The sequence below is a fragment of the Rattus norvegicus genome, chromosome 9 (genome assembly GCF_036323735.1).
Source record: "Rattus norvegicus strain BN/NHsdMcwi chromosome 9, GRCr8, whole genome shotgun sequence".
NCBI lineage: Eukaryota > Metazoa > Chordata > Mammalia > Rodentia > Muridae > Rattus > Rattus norvegicus.
The window spans coordinates 35,923,932-35,944,464 of NC_086027.1; the positions used below are offsets into that span (position 1 = coordinate 35,923,932).

The window sequence follows — 20,533 nt, forward strand, 5'->3', positions numbered from 1 at the left end:
CCACCATTGCCGCCCTCCCCCCATAGACTAGTTCACTGGGGGTTCAGTCTTAGCAGGACCCAGGGCTTCCCCTGCCACTGGTGCTCTTACTAGGATATTCATTGCTATCTATGGGGTCAGAGTCCAGGGTCAGTCCATGTATAGTCTTTAGGTAGTGGCTTAGTCCCTGGAAGCTCTGGTTGCTTGGCATTGTTGTACTTTTGGGGTCTCGAGCCCCTTCAAGCTCTTCCAGTTCTTTCTCTGATTCCTTCAATAGGGGACCTATTCTCAGTTCAGTGGTTTGCTGCTGGCATTCGCCTCTGTATTTGCTGTATTCTGGCTGTGTCAGGAGAGATCTACATCCGGCTCCTGTCGGTCTGCACTTCTTTGCTTCATCCATCTAGTCCAATTGGGTGGCTGTATATGTATGGGCCAAATGTGGGGCAGGCTCTGAATGGGTGTTCCTTCAGTCTCTGTTTTAATCTTTGCCTCTCCCTTCCCTGCCAAGGGTATTCTTTTTCCTCATTTAAAGAAGGAGTGAAGCATTCACATTTTGATCATCCGTCTTGAGTTTCGTTTGTTCTAGGGATCTAGGGTAATTCAAGCATTTGGGCTAATGGCCACTTATCAATGAGTGCATACCATGTATGTCTTTCTGTGATTGGGTTAGTTCACTCAGGATGATATTTTCCAGTTCCAACCATTTGCCTACGAATTTCATAAACTCGTTGTTTTTGATAGCTGAGTAGTATTCCATTGTGTAGATGTACCACATTTTCTGTATCCATTCCTCTGTTGAAGGGCATCTGGGTTCTTTCCATTTTCTGGCTATTATAAATAAGGCTGCGATGAACATAGTGGAGCACGTGTCTCTTTTATATGTTGAGGCATCTTTTGGGTATATGCCCAAGAGAGGTATAGCTGGATCCTCAGGCAGTTCAATGTCCAATTTTCTGAGGAACCTCCAGACTGATTTCCAGAATGGTTTTACCAGTCTGCAATCCCACCAACAATGGAGGAGTGTTCCTCTTTCTCCACAACCTCGCCAGCATCTGCTGTCACCTGAGTTTTTGATCTTAGCCAATCGCACTGGTGTGAGGTGAAATCTCAGGGTTGTTTTGATTTGCATTTCCCTTATGACTAAAGATGTTGAACATTTCTTTAGGTGTTTCTCAGCCATTCGGTATTCCTCAGCTGTGAATTCTTTGTTTAGCTCTGAACCCCATTTTTTAATAGGGTTATTTGTTTCCCTGCGGTCTAACTTCTTGAGTTCTTTGTATATTTTGGATATAAGGCCTCTATCTGTTGTAGGGTTGGTAAAGATCTTTTCCCAATCTGTTGGTTGCCGTTTTGTCCTAACCACAGTGTCCTTTGCCTTACAGAAGCTTTGCAGTTTTATGAGATCCCATTTGTCAATTCTTGATCTTAGAGCATAAGCCATTGGTGTTTTGTTCAGGAAATTTTTTCCAGTGCCCATGTGTTCCAGATGCTTCCCTAGTTTTTCTTCTATTAGTTTGAGTGTGTCTGGTTTGATGTGGAGGTCCTTGATCCACTTCGACTTAAGCTTTGTACAGGGTGATAAGCATGGATCGATCTGCATTCTTCTACATGTTGCCCTCCAGTTGAACCAGCACCATTTGCTGAAAATACTATCTTTTTTCCATTGGATGGTTTTGGCTCCTTTGTCAAAAATCAAGTGACCATAGGTGTGTGGGTTCATTTCTGGGTCTTCAATTCTATTCCATTGGTCTATCTGTCTGTCTCTGTACCAATACCATGCAGTTTTTATCACTATTGCTCTGTAATACTGCTTGAGTTCAGGGATAGTGATTCCCCCTGAAGTCCTTTTATTGTTGAGGATAGCTTTAGCTATCCTGGGTTTTTTGTTATTCCAGATGAATTTGCAAATTGTTCTGTCTAACTCTTTGAAGAATTGGATTGGTATTTTGATGGGGATTGCACTGAATCTGTAGATTGCTTTTGGTAAAATGGCCATTTTTACTATATTAATCCTGCCAATCCATGAGTAAATCAGTAGTGATTTAAAATAAGCAAAGCCACCATCCTTTTCTTACCTCTCTGAACCTTCAAGGCTGTTTAGAACACTCTGAATTAAACAGAAATGGGACAGAAAATCAGAGTGTTTGATGCCTGAATTGATGTATTAGAGTTTGAGATAGGCCTTATGGGCCTTCTCCTATAGGCAGGAGAGATCAAGCTTTGGATTCCTGTAGGAAGCGAACTGGAAGTGCTTCTATTATCCAAGTTTTAAATCCTCAAATGAAAACATAAAATGTTTGTCTTTGCTTTCTCCTATAAAACATTGAAATTGACCTAGGACTCTAGTTTCTGCATTTCCTTTTTCAATAGACCTATTGCTTTTCTACAGGGTAATTCTTGTATTTTTGTTGTTAGTTGATGGCAAAATGAGTGTTAGTTACAGTAGAACTAAAGATAAGAAAGGAGACCTAAAATGGACACTTGATGTTCTCTATTGTGTAAGTCAGTAGGACGTTCTCAAACTTGACTGTTAACTCTCTTAACCATCTTGCTAGAGAATCTTTTCTTTTTAAATATGGAAGGCCAGAAAGATAAAATTGAGAGGAGATGTAATCCCAGTATCCAAAGAAGCAGCCCTGACAGACATGTTGCTGGGCAGAGCACATCAACCATGGATCCATATCCATGCATGAGAATGAATTCCTGAGACTAAGTAGGCCACAGGACAAACCCAGCCCCACCCCTCTGCTACTGCTCCAAACTACACAGCACAGCAGGGAGGAGTCGTGGGAGAGGGTTGCCTGGAGAAGTGGGGTGACTCACACAACTCTGGAGGCAAATGCTGCTATGGCACAATGCCAAGAGGAACCCATTCCCAAATTAGCATGTGAAGCTCAGTCCTGTGGTAGCACTTTCATAAAGAAAGTCACCTCTCCCTCATATGAAGCTCATAGATTAGGATAGCTCATCAACTAAGGGTGAGGCCTTCTGAGCCTTTCAACTTTCCATAGTAGAATATTGACAGATATCTTCTTTCTAGGTTTTGTGCTGGTAACCCTATTGATGGGAGTTAGTGGTTGTAACATCACTGTCATGTCCAGAAGATACTATTAGGTAGTATAATCTTCCTGGTCACCTTGTTTTTATAATCCTTTTACCTATTCTTTCATGATAATCCATGAGCTTTTGATATACTATCCAACTACATTCTAAGTACTTACCATATCCATTGATGAGTTAGCTCTCATCCCTCATCAAAAACTAATTTTTGCTGCAAATAGAAGCAATTACAGAGAACTGAATCTTGTCAAATTGCACAGAAGCTAATGTCCTTTATTCCACTGTGTTGTTCTGGCCTCTTTATCAAAAATCAGGTGTATAGACTTACATCTGGGTCAATTCTATTCCATTAACCAGGTCTGGTTTTATGCCAATATTATGCTGTTTTTATTATGATAGCTCTGTAGTAGAACCTGAACTTGGGCATGGTGATACTTCATATAATTCTTTATTCAGAATTATTTTAGCTGTCTTTATTTTTCTCTCATATTGTTTTTATTTCATATGTTTCTGTATCAAACGTAACATATCCTTTAAGGATTTGTGAGAAAATGTATTGGAATTTTGGTGGGAATTTCATTGAATCTGAAGATTACTTTTACTAGGATGGCCATTTTTACTATATTAAATAAATGGATGAATGCCTTCCAGTCTGAGCCAATGCAGTGCAGATCCAGGGCACTGGCTTTGTACCCAGTTCCATAATACCCAGAGGAAGCCAGACTCACAGGTGCTCTGAAACACCCAGAATCACAGGACCACAGGATTACAGAGAAAGCTCAACTCCCAGAAGATTGGACACAAGTAGGAGTACTGGAGCTCTGACACACTCAAGATCACAGTTGAGGCCACAACATCTTTCCTAATACCCAGCATAACTGGGACCCACACAGGAACCAGGAAAACACAAACTCTTGCCCAGCCAGAGGAATGGGTTCCTTCAGCTTGCACCAGTGCCCAGAGCAAACCCAGGGAACTGACTCCTCAGCCACTCCTGCAACACCCTAAGAAAGCTTGACTCCCAGGAGCTGTGACACAACAGGATCTCAGGAGCTTGATCCACCAGGATTTCAAGATCCTAGAGGTAGCTTGACTCTTGACAGATCCAAGATCTCAGGATCCCAGGCTCCCAGAATCACAGGATCACATAGACAGGTGGATTCTGAAGAGTTCTGACCCGACCAGAATCACAAGAGAGACAGGCTCCAGTCAGAGACAGGAAGGGAAGGTAGTGCTAGAGATAACCAGATGGCTACAGGCAAGTGAAAGAACATAAGCAACAGAGACTGAAGCTACTTGGCATCATTAGAACCCAGTTCTTCCACTGCAGCAAGTCCTTGATACCCCATCACACTGGAAAAGCAAGACGAGGATTTAAAATCATATCTGAGGATGATGATAGAGGACTTTTGAAAGGACATAAATAACTCCCTTAAAGAAATACAGGAGAACACAAGTAAACAGTTAGAAGAGTTTAAAGAAGCAGCACAAAAATCCCTTAAAGAACTACAGGAAAACACAACCAAACAGGTGAAAGAACTGAACAAAATCATCCAGGATCTAAAAACAGGAATAGATTCAACAAAGAAATCATAAAGGGAGACAACCCTGGAGGTAGAAAACCTAGGAAAGAGGTCATGAGTCATAGATGCAAGCATCACCAACAGAATACAAGAGAGACTCTCAGGGGCAGATGATACCATACAAAACATTGACACAACAGTCAAAGAAAATGCAAAAAGAAAAAAAAGCTCCTAATCAAAAACATCCAGGAAATCCAGGACACAATGAGAAGACCAAACCTAAGGATATTAGGTATAGAAGAGAGCGAAGATTCCCAACTTAAAGGGCCAATAAATATCTTCAACAAAATTATAAAAGAAAACTTCCTTAACCTAAAGTAAGAGATGCCCATGAACATACAAGAAACCTGCAGAACTCCACATAGATTGCACCAGAAAAGAAACTTCTTCCTTCACGTAATAATTAAAGCTTCAAATGCACAAAACAAAGAAAGAATATTAAAAGCAATAAAGGGAGAAAGGCAAGTAACATATAAAGTCAGACCTATCAGAATTACTCGAGAGTTTTCACCAGAGACTGTGACAGCCAGAAGATACTGTGCAGATTTAATACAGATACTAAGAGAACACAAATGCCAGCCCAGGTTACTATACCCAGCAAAACTCTCAATTAACGTAGATGGAGAAACCAAGATATTCCATGCCCAAACCAAATTACCACAATATCTTTCCACAAATACAGTCATGCAAAGGATAATAGATGGAAAACTCCAACATAAGGAGGGCAACTACACACTAAAAAAAGTAAGAGAGTAATCTTCTTTCCTAATAAACCTAAAAGAAGATAGCAACACAAACATAATTCCAATTCCAATGACAAAAATACAGGAAGCAACAATTACTTTTTCTTGATATCTCTTTATATCAATGGATTTAATTCCCCAATGAAAACACATATACTAACAGACTTGATATATAAAGAGGACACAGCATTTTGCTGAATATAGAAAATACATCTCAGTGACAAAGACAGAAATCATCTCTGAGTAAACGGCTGGAAAACAATTTTCCGAGCAAATGGTCCCAAGAAACAAGCTGGAGTAGCCATTCTAATATCAAATAAAATTGACTTTCAACCAAAAGTTTTCAAAAACGATAAGGAAGTTCACTTCATACTCAACAAAGGAAAAACTACCAAGGTAAGCTCTCAGTTCTGAAGATCTATGCTTCAAAAGCAAGGGAAACCGTGTTCATAAAAGAAACTTTACTAAAGCTCAAACAACATTGCACCTCACTCAATAATAGTGGCAGACTTCAACAAGCTGTTTTCAGCAGTGGATAGATAGTAGAAACAAACTAAACAGAGACACAGTGACACTAATAGAAGTTATGAACCAAATGGATTTAAGAGATATATCTAGAACATTTTATTATACAACTAAAGAATACATCTTCCTCTTAGCACCTCATGGTACCTTCTCTAAAACTGACCATACAATTGGTCACAAAACAGGCCTCAACAGATATAAGAAGTATGAAATAATCCCATCCATCCTTTTAAATCACCAGGGACTAACTTGTCTTCAATACCACCACCACCACCACCACCACCACCACCACCACCACCACCACCAACAACAACAACAACAACAACAACAACAACAAAACCAGAAAGCTCATATACACATGGAAGCTGTACAGTGATAACTTGGTCAAAGAAGAAATAAAGAAAGAAATTAAAGACTTTTTAGAATATAATGAAAATGAAGGCACAACATCCAAAAATTATGGGACACAATGAAAGCAGTGCTAAGAGGAAACCTCATAGCTCTGAGTCTCTCCAAAAAGAAACTGGAGAGATCATACATTAGCAGCTTGACAGCACACCAAAGAACTCTAGAATGAAAAGAAGCAAATACACCCAAGAGGAGTGCAGGAAATAATCAATCTCAGGATTAAAAATCAACCAAGTAGAAACAAAAAGAACTATACAAAGAATCAACAGAACCAAGAGCTGGTACTTTGAGAAAATCAACAAGATAGATAAAACCTTAGCCAGACTAACCAGAGTGCTCAGAGACAGTATCTAGACTAACAATATCAGAAATGAAAAATGGGACATAACAAAAACTGAGGAAATTTTAAAAAATTATCAGATACTACTACAAAGGCCTATATTCAACAAACCTGGAAAATCTGGAGGAAACGGACAATTTTCTAGACAAATCCAAGGAACCAAAGTTAAATCAGGAATAGATAAACCATCTAAACAGTACCATAATCCCTAAAGAAATAGAAGCAGTCATTAAAAGTCTCCTAGCCAAAGAAAGCCCAGGATCAAATGGGTTCATTGCAGAATTCTATCAGACCTTCAAAGAAGACTTCATACCAATACTATCCAAACTATTCCACAAAATAGAAACATGCAGAGCACTACCAAATTCCTTCTATGAAGCCACAATTGCACTTCTACCTAAACCACACAAAGACCCAACAAAGAAAGAGAACTTCAGACCAGTTTCTCTTATGAATATCGACACAAAAATACTCAATAAAATTCTCGCAAATTGATTCCAACAACCCATCAAAATGATCATCTATCATAATCAAGCAGGCTTTATCCCAGGGATACTGGAGTAGTTCAATATATAGAATCCATCAATGTAATCCACTATATAAGCAAACTCAAAGAATAAAACCACATGATCTTCCATTAGTTGCTGAGAAAGCATTTGATGAAATTCAATAGCCATTCAACATAAAAGTCTTGGAAAGATCAGGAATTCAAGGCCCATACCTAAATATAGTAAAGCCAATATACAGCAAACCAGTAGAGCTAAATGGATTGAAACATGAAGAAATCCCACTAAAATAGGTACTAGACAAAGCTACACAGTCTCTCCCTACTTATTTAATATAGCACTGGAAGTCCTAGTCAGAGAAATCAGACCACAAAAGGAGGTCAAAGGGATACAAGTTAGAAGGGAAGAAGTCAAAGTATCACTATTTGCAGATGATATTATAGTATATTTAAGTGTCTCCAAAAATTCCAGCAGAGAATTCCTATAGCTGTTGAACAACTTCAGCACAGTGGCTGGGTATAAAATTAATTCACACAAATCAGTAGTCTTCCTCTACTTAGAGGATAAACAGGCTGAGAGAGAAATTAGGAAAATTACACCCTTCGCAGTAGTCACAAATAATATAAAATACCATGTGTAACTCTAACCAAGCAAGTGAAAGATCTGTATGACAAGAACTTCAAGTCTATGAAGAAAGAATTCAAAGAAGATCTTAGAAGATGGAAAGACCTCCCATGCTCATGGACTGGCAGGACTAATACAGTAAAAATGCCCATCTTGCCCAAAGCAGTCTACAGATTCAATGCAATCCCCATCAAAATTCCAATTCAATTCTTCACAGAGTTAGAAAGAACTATTTGCAAATTCATTTGGAACAACAAAACAAAAGAAAACACCAGGATAGCAAAAACTATCCTCAACTATTAAAGAATTTCTGGGGGCAATCATCATTCCTCAATCTGTTTAGCAATAGTGATAAAAAGTGTATGATACTCTTACTAGGCTATTCATTGCTACCTATGCAGTTGGAGCCCAGGGTTAGTCCTTGGGTAGTGGCTTAGTTCCTAGAAGCTCTGGTTGCTTGGCATTGTTGTTCATATGGGGTCTCAAGTGCCTTCAGCTCTTTCAGTCCTTTCTCTGATTCCTTCAACAGGGGTCCCATTCTCAGTTCAGTGGTTTGCTGCTGGCATTCACCTATGTATTTGCCGTTTTCTGGCTGTGTCTCTCAGGAGAGATCTACATTCCGTTCCTGTCAGCCTGCACTTTGCTTCATCCATCTTATCTAGTTTGGTGGTTGTACATGTATGGGTCACATGTGGGACAGGCTCTGAATGGTCATTCCTTCAGCCTCTGTTTTCCCAGTGAACATGATTGTTGGGGGGAGGGCGGTAATGGGGGGAGGATGGGGAGGGGAACACCCATATAGAAGGGGAGGGGGAGGGGCTAGGTGGATGTTGGCCTGGAAACAGGGAAAGGGAATAACAATTGAAATGTAAATAAGAAATACCCAGTTTAATAAAGATGGAGAAAAAAACGAAAATGCCCAATAAAAATGAAAAAAAGAAAAACAACAACAACAACAATAACAACAACAAACGTGTATGATATTGGTACAGAGACAGGCAGGTAGATCCATGGAATAGAACTGATGATCCAGAAATGAATCTACACACCTATGGTCACTTGATATTTGTCAAACCATCAAATGGGACAAAAGGGCAGTATTTTCTTTTTAATTTCTTTCTTTCTTTTATTTTTTATTGGATAATTTTTATTTACATTTCAAATGTTATTCTCTTTTCTGGTTTCCTGGCCATAAGCACCCTATCCCATCCCCCACCCCTTTTCCTATAAGTGTGTTCCTTCTCTCCAAACACCCCACTTCATGCCTCCCGCATACATTGCCCTACATTGGGGATTCCAGCCTTGGCAGGACTAAGGACTTCTCCTTACATTGGTGCCCAACAAGGCCATTCTCTGCTACATATGCAACTGGAGTCATGGGTCTGTCCATGTGTAGTCTTTGTGTAGTGGTTTAGTCCCTGCGAGCTCTAGTTGGTTAGTATTGTTGTTCTTATGGGATTGCAAGCCACTTCAGTCTCTTCAACCTTTTCTTTAATTCCTTCAAGGGGGACTCCGTTTTCAGTTCAAAGGTTGGTTGCTAGCATTTGCCTCTTCATTTGTCATATTTTGGCTGAGCCTCTCAGGAGTCAGCTATATCAGGCCACTGTCACCATGCACATCTTGGCTTCATCAATATTGTCTAGTTTTGGTGGTTGTATGTATATATGGGCTGTATACCCATGTGGGGCAGGCTCTGAATGGCCATTCCTATAGTCTCTGCTCCAAACTTTGTCTCCATATCCCCTCCTATGAATATTTTTGTTCCCTCTTTTAAGAATAACTGAAGCATCTGCACATTGATCATTCTTCTTTTTGTGGTGTGTGGATTTTATCTTGGATATTTCCAGCTTTTTTTTTTTATCAGTGAGTACATACCATGTGTGTGTTTTTGGGAATGGGTTACCTCACATAGGATGATATTTTCTACTTCCATTCATTTGCCAATGAATTGGATGGGAGTGGAGGCCCCAGGGATTTTAGAGGATGGATGAGGTAGGCGGGGTGGGACATCCTCATGGAGACAGGGGGACAAGGAAGAACTATGGGATGTGGAACAGTCAGGGAGTGGACTGAGAGGGAAATAAAATCTATAGTGTAAAAATAAATAATTAAAAAAAGGTGCCAGAGGCAGTAAATGACTAGAACATTTGTCTTCTGGAAACAGCAAGGCAGCTACACATAAGGACTCATAGCAGTTGTGGCAATATGCAAAGGCCTGTGCCGTACCAAAAGGCCTGACTAAATCCAAGCCTGGATAGGAGAGATGGTACAAAAATTTCAAGCCCACCCTTGGAGCTTTTGGCAGTTATTAACTGATGAAAACAGTAAAGAGAGTTTTCGTTGAGAGGGTAGCCCCTGATAAATTGACCACATTTCAGAAGAGGGTCACATATCCAAGAATTTTGGGGCAGCACATATTTTTCTTGAAGGGATTTTTAAAATTTTTTTTACTGAAATGCAAATGAGGTCTACTTCATAACTTATTTTTTCCATCTTTATTAACTTGAGTATTTCGTATTTACATTTTGATTATTATTCCCTTTTCCGGTTTCCAGGCCAACATCCCCCTAGGCCCTCTCCATCCCCTTCTATATGGGTATTCCCCTCCCCATTGTCCCTCCATTACCGCCTTCCCCCCAAACAATCATGTTCACTGGGGGTTCAGTCTTGGCAGGACCCAGGGCTTCCCCTTCCACTGGTGCTCTTACTAGGATATTCATTGCTACCTATGAGGTCAGAGTCCAGGGTCAGTCCATGTATAGTCTTTAGGTAGTGGCTTAGTCCCTGGAAGCTCTGGTTGCTTGGCATTGTTGTTCATATGGGGTCTCGAGCCCCTTCAAGCTCTTCCAGTTCTTTCTCTGATTCCTTGAAGGGATTTTTTTTTAAGACTAAATTTGAGTGAGTAGGGAAGAGGAGGTGCACCTAGGAAGAATTGAGAGAAGGAAAGGAGATAGGATCAAAAGAGTTTGAATAAAACTCTCTAAGGACTAATACAAAGGAAGACAAATCCCTTGGATATTTATTAAACATCTAAAGTGATGTTTTAAGCAACAGAACAGGTGGTTTACAAAGGTATCTTAAAACCCGCTCCTATTAACATTAATAACTGTCCTGAACGAGGTGCTTTGAAAAAAATTATTGCACCAGATAAAACTCTAGGCTAACCCATCTCCTAATTGCAGTAATACTGTGTTGATAATTATATTTTCATGGTGTTGTATTTATTGATACAAATGTAGTGCAGGAATGTAGACATTTTAAAGTAAATTTGTCAGATTCCACCCAAATATTTACTCTATACAGTTATCAATCTTTTATTTAAAAGCAAAAATTTCAACTGTGTATTAAAACAATGTTTTATTATTAACAAAATACCTAAGCGTTAAATTTTCTTGGATATGAAATGCTTTTTAATACAATATGATGGCACTAGAAGTTTTATCTAAAAAAGTGTATCTCTATAAAATGCAATACGCACACAAAAAGAAATGTTCAATATCCTCAGTCATCAGGGAAATGCAAACAGAACAACCCCGAGTTTCCACCTCACACCAGTCACAATGGCTAAGATCAAAAACTCAGGTGACAGCAGATGCTGGCAAGGATGTGGAGAAAGAGGAACACTCCTCTTTTGTTGGTGGGGTTTTAAGCTGGTACATCTACTCTGGAAATCAGTCAGGTGTTTCCTAGGTAAATTGGACATAGTAGTACCTCAAAACCTAGCTATACCACTCCTGGGCATACACCCAAAAGATGCTCCAACATATAACAAGGATACATGTTCCACTATGTTCATAGCAGCCTTACTCCTAAAAGCCAGAAGCTGGGAAGAACCCTGATGTCCTCAACAGAGGAATGGATGTAGAGTGTGTAGTACATTTATGCAATGGAGTACTACTCAGCTATTAAAAACAAGGACTTCATGAAATTCTTAGACAAATGGAGGGAACTAGAAAATATCATTTTGAGTGAGGTAACCTTATCATAAAGGAATACAGATGTTCTGTACTAACTGATAAGAGTATATTAAGCCCAAAATCTTAGAATACCCATGACACAATTTACAGACCATATGAAGCTCAAAAGAAAGGAAGACCAAAATGTGGATGCTTTAGTTCTTGTTAGAAGAGGAACAAAATACAGGAGAAAATATCAAGACAGTGTCTGGAGCAGAGACTGAAGGAAAGAACACCCAGAGACTGCCCCTCCTGGGGATCCATCCCATATGCAGTTACCAAACCTAGACTCTATTGCTGATGCCAACAAGTGCTTGCTGACAGGAGTCTGATATAGCTGTCTCCTGAGAGGCTCTGCTGGAATCTTTCAAATATAGAGGTGAATGCTAGCAGCCAACCATTGGATTGTGAATGGGGTCCCCAATGGAGGAGTTAGAGAAAAGACTGAAGGAGTTGAAGGGGTATTTAATGCCTTAGGAAGAACAAAAGTATCAACCAACCAGACCCCCCCCAATTGTTCCCAGGGACTAAAACATCAACCAAAGAGTATGCAAGGAGGGACCAATGGCTCCAGCTGCATGTATAGCAGAGGATGGCCTCTTGGGGTATCAGTAGGAGGAGAAGTCCTTGGTCCTGTGGAGGCTTGATGCCCCAGTGTAGGGAAATGCAAGGGAGGTGAGGTGGGAGGGAGGGGCAGGTAGATGGGGAGTACCCTCATAGAGGTTGGGAAAATTAGGGTGGGATAGAGTGTGTCTGGATGGGAAACTGGGCAATGGGACAGCATTTGAAATGTATATATATATAAAATATCCAATAAAAGAAAAGAAAAAATGAAATAAGTTGTCATGTGTAGCTTTGTCAATGGAGACCTTTAGTTAAAGGAAAAAAGTTATAGGAGGAACTGAAAGATGGGAGAGGAACATTGGGGTGAAGTGTGGACAAGGTAAAACAATATGCATGTCTGAAAATCTCACTGTGAAAATAATGTATGTTTATTAGAACAATAATTAATAAGATATTAAAAATAGAGACTCCATAAAATATTAAATAAAGTGGCATTTTATCCAGTCCTTTGGGATCTGAACAGGTACAATCTTACCAAGCTTTCTGTGTATTTTTCCACAGTGTCCTAGCCATTCTGGAATTGTGTAACAAAAGACCATCTTGTGTGGGTTTGAGTTCCCTCAGTATGAATGTAGCCCCAAGAGCAAGGGGACCTACTCACACTGTAGTCAACACCTACATCATTCTTGTCTCCTTCCTTTCGTTAGATCCTTCTACTTTCATCTGTAGAACAGCATAGAATACATACCACTCGTTTCTTAATTTTGTGACTTTTATATCCTTTTTACATATAGCTAGTAAAGTCCATATGTAATAAATCAAAATTTATCATTGAACTAATAATTTTATAATAATAGGAACTAATTTTTAGACAGTGCTATTTTCGATGAATTCAATGAGTCTCCTGAATTCCCCGTGAATGAAACTAAAGGACAGCTTTTACCTTATCTAGAGATGTAACCTTCCACTCCTCGCATTAAGGATTTAAAGCATATGAATCTTGTGTTAATAAACAACAGAATTTCTGCAAGAGCTCATAAGAATTTCTGCACTGATTGACTAAGTTCTAAAATCTGCCAAGAGCTGCAAAAAAAAAGAAGTTGTGAAATTTCAAGGAGAAAGATCTTAACAGATGAATAATATATCTTTTCCTTCCTTTTATGGTTATGCTAGAGATTGAAACAAGCTTCATGAACGCTAAGCCTGAATTTTAGCAGCCTTGTCTAAGGTTTCAATACAAGTGCCAATATATCATAGAAAGGCAAATAATAAAGCTTTCCATTCTGAACAATTTTAATAAAACATCAGTTATTTACCCATAGTCTTTCTAAAAATAGCCATATACTAAGATTTATAGTGGATTAAATATTCCTGAAAGAGAGGAAAGATATTTCAATTCCTTAATCTAAACTTTGGTTGAAAAATGTCATGTAACAATTGGGCATTTTAAAAAAATTAAAGCTGGAGGTATTTGTATAGTTTGACTATTATAGCACAAATAAAGTGTACATGGTAAAATTCCATCTTAAATATTTAAATACAACGTTTGAAAGGGTTAAAATTAGACCAACTTGCTATAAGCATAGCTGATCCTCGTAATATCTAATTCCCATGCTCACTTTACATTATTTTATTCTGCTTCATATCTCCAACCATTATGTTTTGCATTAAGTTCAATATTCCTTCTACTTTGTTTAAAATATTCAGAATATACATTCTTAATAAATATAGCAAAGTTAATCTCAGTAACTTGCTAATATCCCCAGTGGGAACTTTGGTATTACTTATTAAAGAAAGGGTAGCATAATTTGGCTTCTTCACACAGGAATGTATCATTAAAACCAACTTTAGATCTATAAAAGGGAAACAGTTATTTCTCATAGCTATGCATCAAATTAGTATACAATATACTATCATGTCATATTAACAAAGATCTCAAATCATGTATATGTATTTATTATTCCAGTCACAGAACTACTACCTATACAGAATAAGAGCAGTCTTTATCAGTAAAGTAAATATGGCCACATAAACACATTCATCTTTGCCCCTTTAAATATGGAGTATTTTTGTTAAAATGACAGATATATCTATAGTATCAATAGCTACTTAGAGTAGATTTCATAATTTTAGGATGTGTGTTAGTTATAAAAAACAAACAAACAAACAAACCATCACCACAAGAAAAACAAATTCATTCAGAAAATACAATAGTGCTCAAGTAATTATGGGTGCTCTGCTGGCTAGTCTTGTGTCAACTTGATACACAAAGTAGAATTATGTGAAAGGAGGAATCATCATTCAAAAAAACACATCCACAAGATCTGGCTGTAAGGCATTTTTTTTATTCAGTAATTAATTTGGGAGGCTAGCATATTGTGTATGGTGCCAGTCCTGGGCTGGGTTGAATAACAAGTGCTGAATTGGGAAGAATTCATGTTATTGAAAAAAATCACAATTCAGTGAACATATGAGAATAACTATTAGGTAAGAATTATTGATGGATGAAAGTAAACAATGATTCAGGTTTGATAACGCATAAAAGAAAAATATATATACATACATACATACATACATACATACATACATACATATTACATTTAGATGGAGGGAGAGAGGTTGAGTATCCATAACTATTTGGGAAGGAGAACAGATTACATAATTTTAGCATATGTGTTAATTATAAAGAGCAAACAAACCACCATCACATACACACATATATATGGAGGTCACATGAATTTAGAATGTATTATTTTAATCAAATGATCAATGCCAAGATCATAAATAATGGGTTATAAATAAAATATCTTAACATTTATAAAATATATGATGATGTATTATATGTATGAAGTAATTTTTCTCACTGGGACAAAATGCTTGTCAACAACGACTTAAGAAACAAGGCTGTATTTGAGCTCACAGTTTGAGGTTGCACTCCTGCTTGCCAGAGAAAATGGTGACACCATTATTCAGGATACCAAGTACCTTAATCTACTATCTCTCTCAAGCTTGGATTCATTTCCAAAGTGATTATAACTTCCTCAAATTAATTATCATGAGTAAACATTGTATTAGTCAGAAGTCTCTAGAGAACCAAAACTTAGAGCACGAAGAAGGGACTTGATTAGATTCTCTTACGTGATATCATTTGGGTGGTCTAAAACGACTGACTTTGGAGAGGCTGGGGATATTGTAGTTGCTCAGTTCAGAGAGCCAGTTGTCTCAGCAGTACCAATTTGGTACTGAAGGCCATGGTATTCCTACAGAGAATTGGTGCTGAAGGCCATGGTATTCCTAGAGAGATTTGGTGCTGAAGGCCATGGTATTCCTAGAGAGATTTGGTGCTGAAGGTCATGGTATTCCTAGAGAGAATTGGTGCTGAAGGCCATGGTATTCCTAGAGAGATTTGGTGCTGAAGGCCATGGTATTCCTAGAGAGATTTGGTGCTGAAGGCCATGGTATTCCTAGATAGCTGCTGATCTTTAATCTACATTGGCAGCCCGAAGAAGCTGGTTCTAATGTCAGTGAAGGAACCCAGCCATAGCATCGATGTAGACAAACTCAACAGAAAGAAAAAAATGGAAATAAGCAAGTAAAAAGCAGTTTTCTTCTTCCAACATTTTTGTAAATGGGGTGCCATGAGAATGTTTCAGCCACATTTAGGGTGGCCCTTTCCACAACAAAAAACCTGATCAGGAAAATTCCTTACAGACGTAAACAGTTGCTTGCCATTTGGTTGACAATCAACATTAACTACCAAACTATTTACATAATTTAAAAATATTATTCCTCAGATATTGCTTGGGCAAATGTGACTAATATCTACAGAATATTGAATTACCGAGAATCTAAAGTAACTTTTCTTTGTAATTGCAAAATATAATTTAAAAGGGAAATTTCTTCAAATTGCTCCTTTCTTTTTTTTTTTTTTTTTTTTTTTTTTTGGAGCTGGGGACTGAACCCAGGGCCTTGCGCTTGCTAGGCAAGCGCTCTACCACTGAGCTAAATCCCCAACCCCAAATTGCTCCTTTCTTAAGAATTAAAGTATGCATTCCTATGCAAAGGTTTATGATTAATATTTGTAGAGGAATTTTAACCCAGCAACGTGGCTGCTTTAGCTTGGAATCACATCCAAATATCTTTTAGGTCTGTGGGATGCTGCTGGAATATGGTCATGCCTTTAATCCTAGGAGACAGATGCAAGCGGATCTCTGAGTTTCAGGCCAGACTGTATAGAGCATGTTTCAGGCAAAGACAAGCTTAGGTCCAGGAGTTGGTGGTGCTTCATTGCTTTAATCCCGGCACTCAGGAGACAAATGCATAGACTCTGAGTTGTAGTCAGTCAGTTCTGCCGAGTCAGTGAGTTGAGAGGTAGTGCAGTGGAGTGGAGTCCACAGCAATTCAGTTGCAAGAGTTCAGAGACAGTTTTTTGCTTTTTGATGATTTATTAATTTATTCACTTTAAATTTCAGTATCAGCTCCTCCTCTCTGAAAACCCACATCCTTCAGAACCTCCCTTCATTCCTTTCTTCCCTTCTCCGTTGGGAAGGGGGAGCCCTCCTCTAGGTCTCATTCCCCATACCTACCTTCCCCCAAGCACATCGGTTTTCTGTAGGACTAGACACCTCCATATCCATATGAATTAAGAAACAGCACAACAACAGCAACAACAACAACAGCAATAATAGCAAAAACAAAGTGACCCACTTAAAGAATATGCCTGAGATCTAAACATAGTTCTCAAAGGAAGAAATAAGTAACATGGTTGAGAAACATCTCAAAAATTATCATTCATTACAATTGGAAAAATGCAAATCAAAACAATTTTGAGATTTCACTTTATCCCAGTTCACATAGCATGATGAAGACCAAGAATAGCCATCATAATAGGCAACTAGTGGATGCTGAGTGAAATATAGTTTTTCCTAGTGATGTGACACTTAGTTATTATCTAATAGCAAGTGGTTAGTCCTGAAATCATATACCCACGAGGAACACTGCAAAGTCTGGATAGGCTGCAGTTGTATATTGAGACACACACACACACACACACACACACACACACACACACACACACAGAGAGAGAGACACTGCCACAATGACAACTGAAGAAAAAGATGCCAAGGTTTCAGGAGAGAGCAAGCACAGTATCTGTGGGAAGGGTTGAAGAGAGTAAGAGTGGCAGTAATGTTGTAACTATATTTAAATTTACATATATATATATATATATATAATGAAATAACCTACAACCTACTGACTTATCTTTCCTGCTGCAGTATTCATGTGTGCATGCACTTCTATTCATTTTACATTGATTTGGCTCAGTGGTAGAGCACTTGCCTAGCAAGTGCAAGGCCCTGGGTTCAGTCCCCAGCTCCAAAAAAAAAAAGGAAAAAATAAACAAACAAAAATGAATAAATACTGTGTTTTATATCATATGCAACATAAACTACAATATATGTGCTCATGGGATGACTGAATCTTCCTGGTTATACTCTCTCACATAACTAAGGGGTTTTGTTTGTTATTTTCGTTGTAGAATACATGACATCCACCATCTTTACAGTTTTGAAGAGTGTGTATGTATCTTCTCTTTCGCACATGCATACATTTTTTTTCTGACAGATCACTGGAGAATTATTATTCTTGTGTATTGTGTTCTTCAAATCACAATAATTCTTTCCCCCCTCTACCTAGACCATATTCATATTTACATGTGTATGTAGTCAATGTTTTAAATTTGCATGAATAAAATCATGAAATACTTGCCTTGGTACCTAGTTCAGTTAACTTATTAATGGGTCTATGTCTAAAAGACATTGCGTTTGTGTATTAAAGAGATGTTTTGATTCATTTATTCATTGTTGTATTATTCACAATAGCCAAAATTTTGCCTAGGTGCCCATTAAAATGCACTATGCAAAGTGTTCATAAACACAATGAATATTATTAATTTATCATAAAGAGATAATGTCATTTGTAACATGACATTGCTATTTATTACTGACATTTAAAACATTTACAACAGAAAATCTACAGCTTTGCGCAGTGGCAGTATCGTAGCCAATGAGGTTTATCCGAGGCGCGATTATTGCTAATTGAAACAACAGAAAATCTAGAGCATTGTAGAGTTTTTGAACTATAAGACAGGAGAAAAGAATATATGTAAAGTTATTTTTTCACAATTATATACAGAGATACAATCTTGGTGAAAGCATGACTAATCCTCATGACTGGAAATAGCATGAATAAATTCCTTACCTGAACTCAATACCAAAATTTCTTCTGGCAACAAGTATTCATATGATTCATTTAAACCACATTTGGTATTCTCTTCAGTATTGATGCCATCACCTTAATAAAACTATGATAACCTCACAACTGAATTTTGTGCTGTTCTGAACAACTGTGGTCTCATCCTTTGAAGTATCCCTTTCCAGTTCTAATGCATTGTCCCATTTGCTTAGCAATTCTTCATGTACCCTGTCAGAGTCTGGAAGGATTACCTTGCAGTCCTTCCACAATTGTGTGCCCCTCTCTGCCTTCTTTCTTCAACTCTTCTCTTTCAATTGTGTAAATACCCAGCACCATAATATCTCTGGTAGTTTGAATAAAAGTATGTCCCTCCTTTTGGCATCCTGAATACTTGGTTCCTATTGGTAGTGAGTGCTGTTTGTACAGTTATCTACAGCTTAGAAGGTGTGTCCCTTTTGGGATTGGACAATCTCCAAGTGCGACAGCCCGGAAGAAATCCCCTTAGCAATCATTAACTGTCTGTGGTTTTTCCCAAGTGACCATCCCTAAACACACATTAAAGCAAAACTACATGGACTGAGTAGAGTACATACATAATATAATAGTAATTGAAAATAATTGATCATAAATTGGAAGGTACTTGTGAGCAGAGTGAGAAATGTTAGCGAAAGTGTAGGGTAGAAATGGTTTAAATGACTACTCGTATATAAAATTATCAACATAAAATATTAAAATAAATGCTGAGAAAGAAGGTGGTGTCTAGCTGGAGGTAATAGATCACTGAAATCTGAAGAGCTGTCTTTGAAAGTTGGACCACCACTTCCTGTCTCTTTCTGCTTCCTGTCTACCACAGATGAAGTAACAGTTTCCACTTGCCTTCACATACGTAATGTTCTCCCTCAACAAGGGCTCAAAATCAACACAGCCTCATGGTAGAAGACCTCTAAATAAAACCTCAGAAACTGTGAGACTTCTTTTAATTAATTAGTTCATTAATCTTTCCCAGGTATTTGGTCACAGCAATAAAGTCTAGTTTCTCAACAAATCGCTCAGTCATTCTTTGACACACACATTCACACTGATAGACATGTCTTACCTCCTGATGTTGGCTTACATCTGTGGAATATTTCCTGGGCCTCTGAAATCTAATCTTATCTATTGTGACTGTACAGCATCTTTATAATATTTTCTTGTTATCATTGATTTGCTGTATACCACCACTAAAACCACTACTTTCCCATTTAGTGGCTATGTTGTATCCAATTTAGAAAAATCATGAAATCATACGAGTATCACCAAGATGTTGTCACGGACCATTTTCTTCATGTGAAAAAACTCTTACACCTCTAAGCAACTGCTCAATATTCTTCCCTTACACTAGCCTTGGCAATCACTAGTACATGTATGGTCTTTCACATAAATTGCATAATGTTGTCTGTAATCTCTATTTTGCCTCTCTCATGTAATTTAGTTTTTATAAGATCCATACAGGTCAAAATAATGTTTGTGCTTTCATTCCTTTCAATCTTAAAATAATGTTCTACTGTGTAAATATCATTTTGTTTATTTGATTTGCAATTAAAAGCAGAACATATTGGTAATTATTACTGGGTGGACATTATGAATACTGATGCTATAATTATCTTTGGAGAAATTTTGATCAAGACATTTTAAATTTGTAGATCTACCTAGGAGTAAAATTTCTGTGCCATGTAGTAACTCCGCGTTTAACTTTTTGAAGAGCTGTCAAAATTATTCCAACACTGTGATTATCCCTTTGATGATAGCCATCCTAGCAGCTAAGTAGTAGCTCATGTAAGTTTTGAGTCATAGTTTTTCAAATTACTGACACTAATGTATATTTATTTTATATATATACAAAAATACACAATATATACATACACATATATATACATATATATGTTGTTATAAAATGTAAATTTAAGTAAACTTTGGCCACTTTTTAATTGAGACACTGTTATACTGTTCA

At 37.9% G+C, this 20,533-nt stretch overlaps 1 non-coding gene across 1 annotated transcript; it reads left to right on the forward strand.

Moving 5' to 3' along the window:
• The first annotated feature begins 18,325 nt into the window (after nt 1–18,325).
• Nucleotides 18,326–18,463, forward strand: LOC120094965 (U4 spliceosomal RNA). The gene has a single exon (XR_005489634.1). It is a non-coding gene; the product is annotated as a U4 spliceosomal RNA (small nuclear RNA).
• Nucleotides 18,464–20,533: the final 2,070 nt, after the last annotated feature.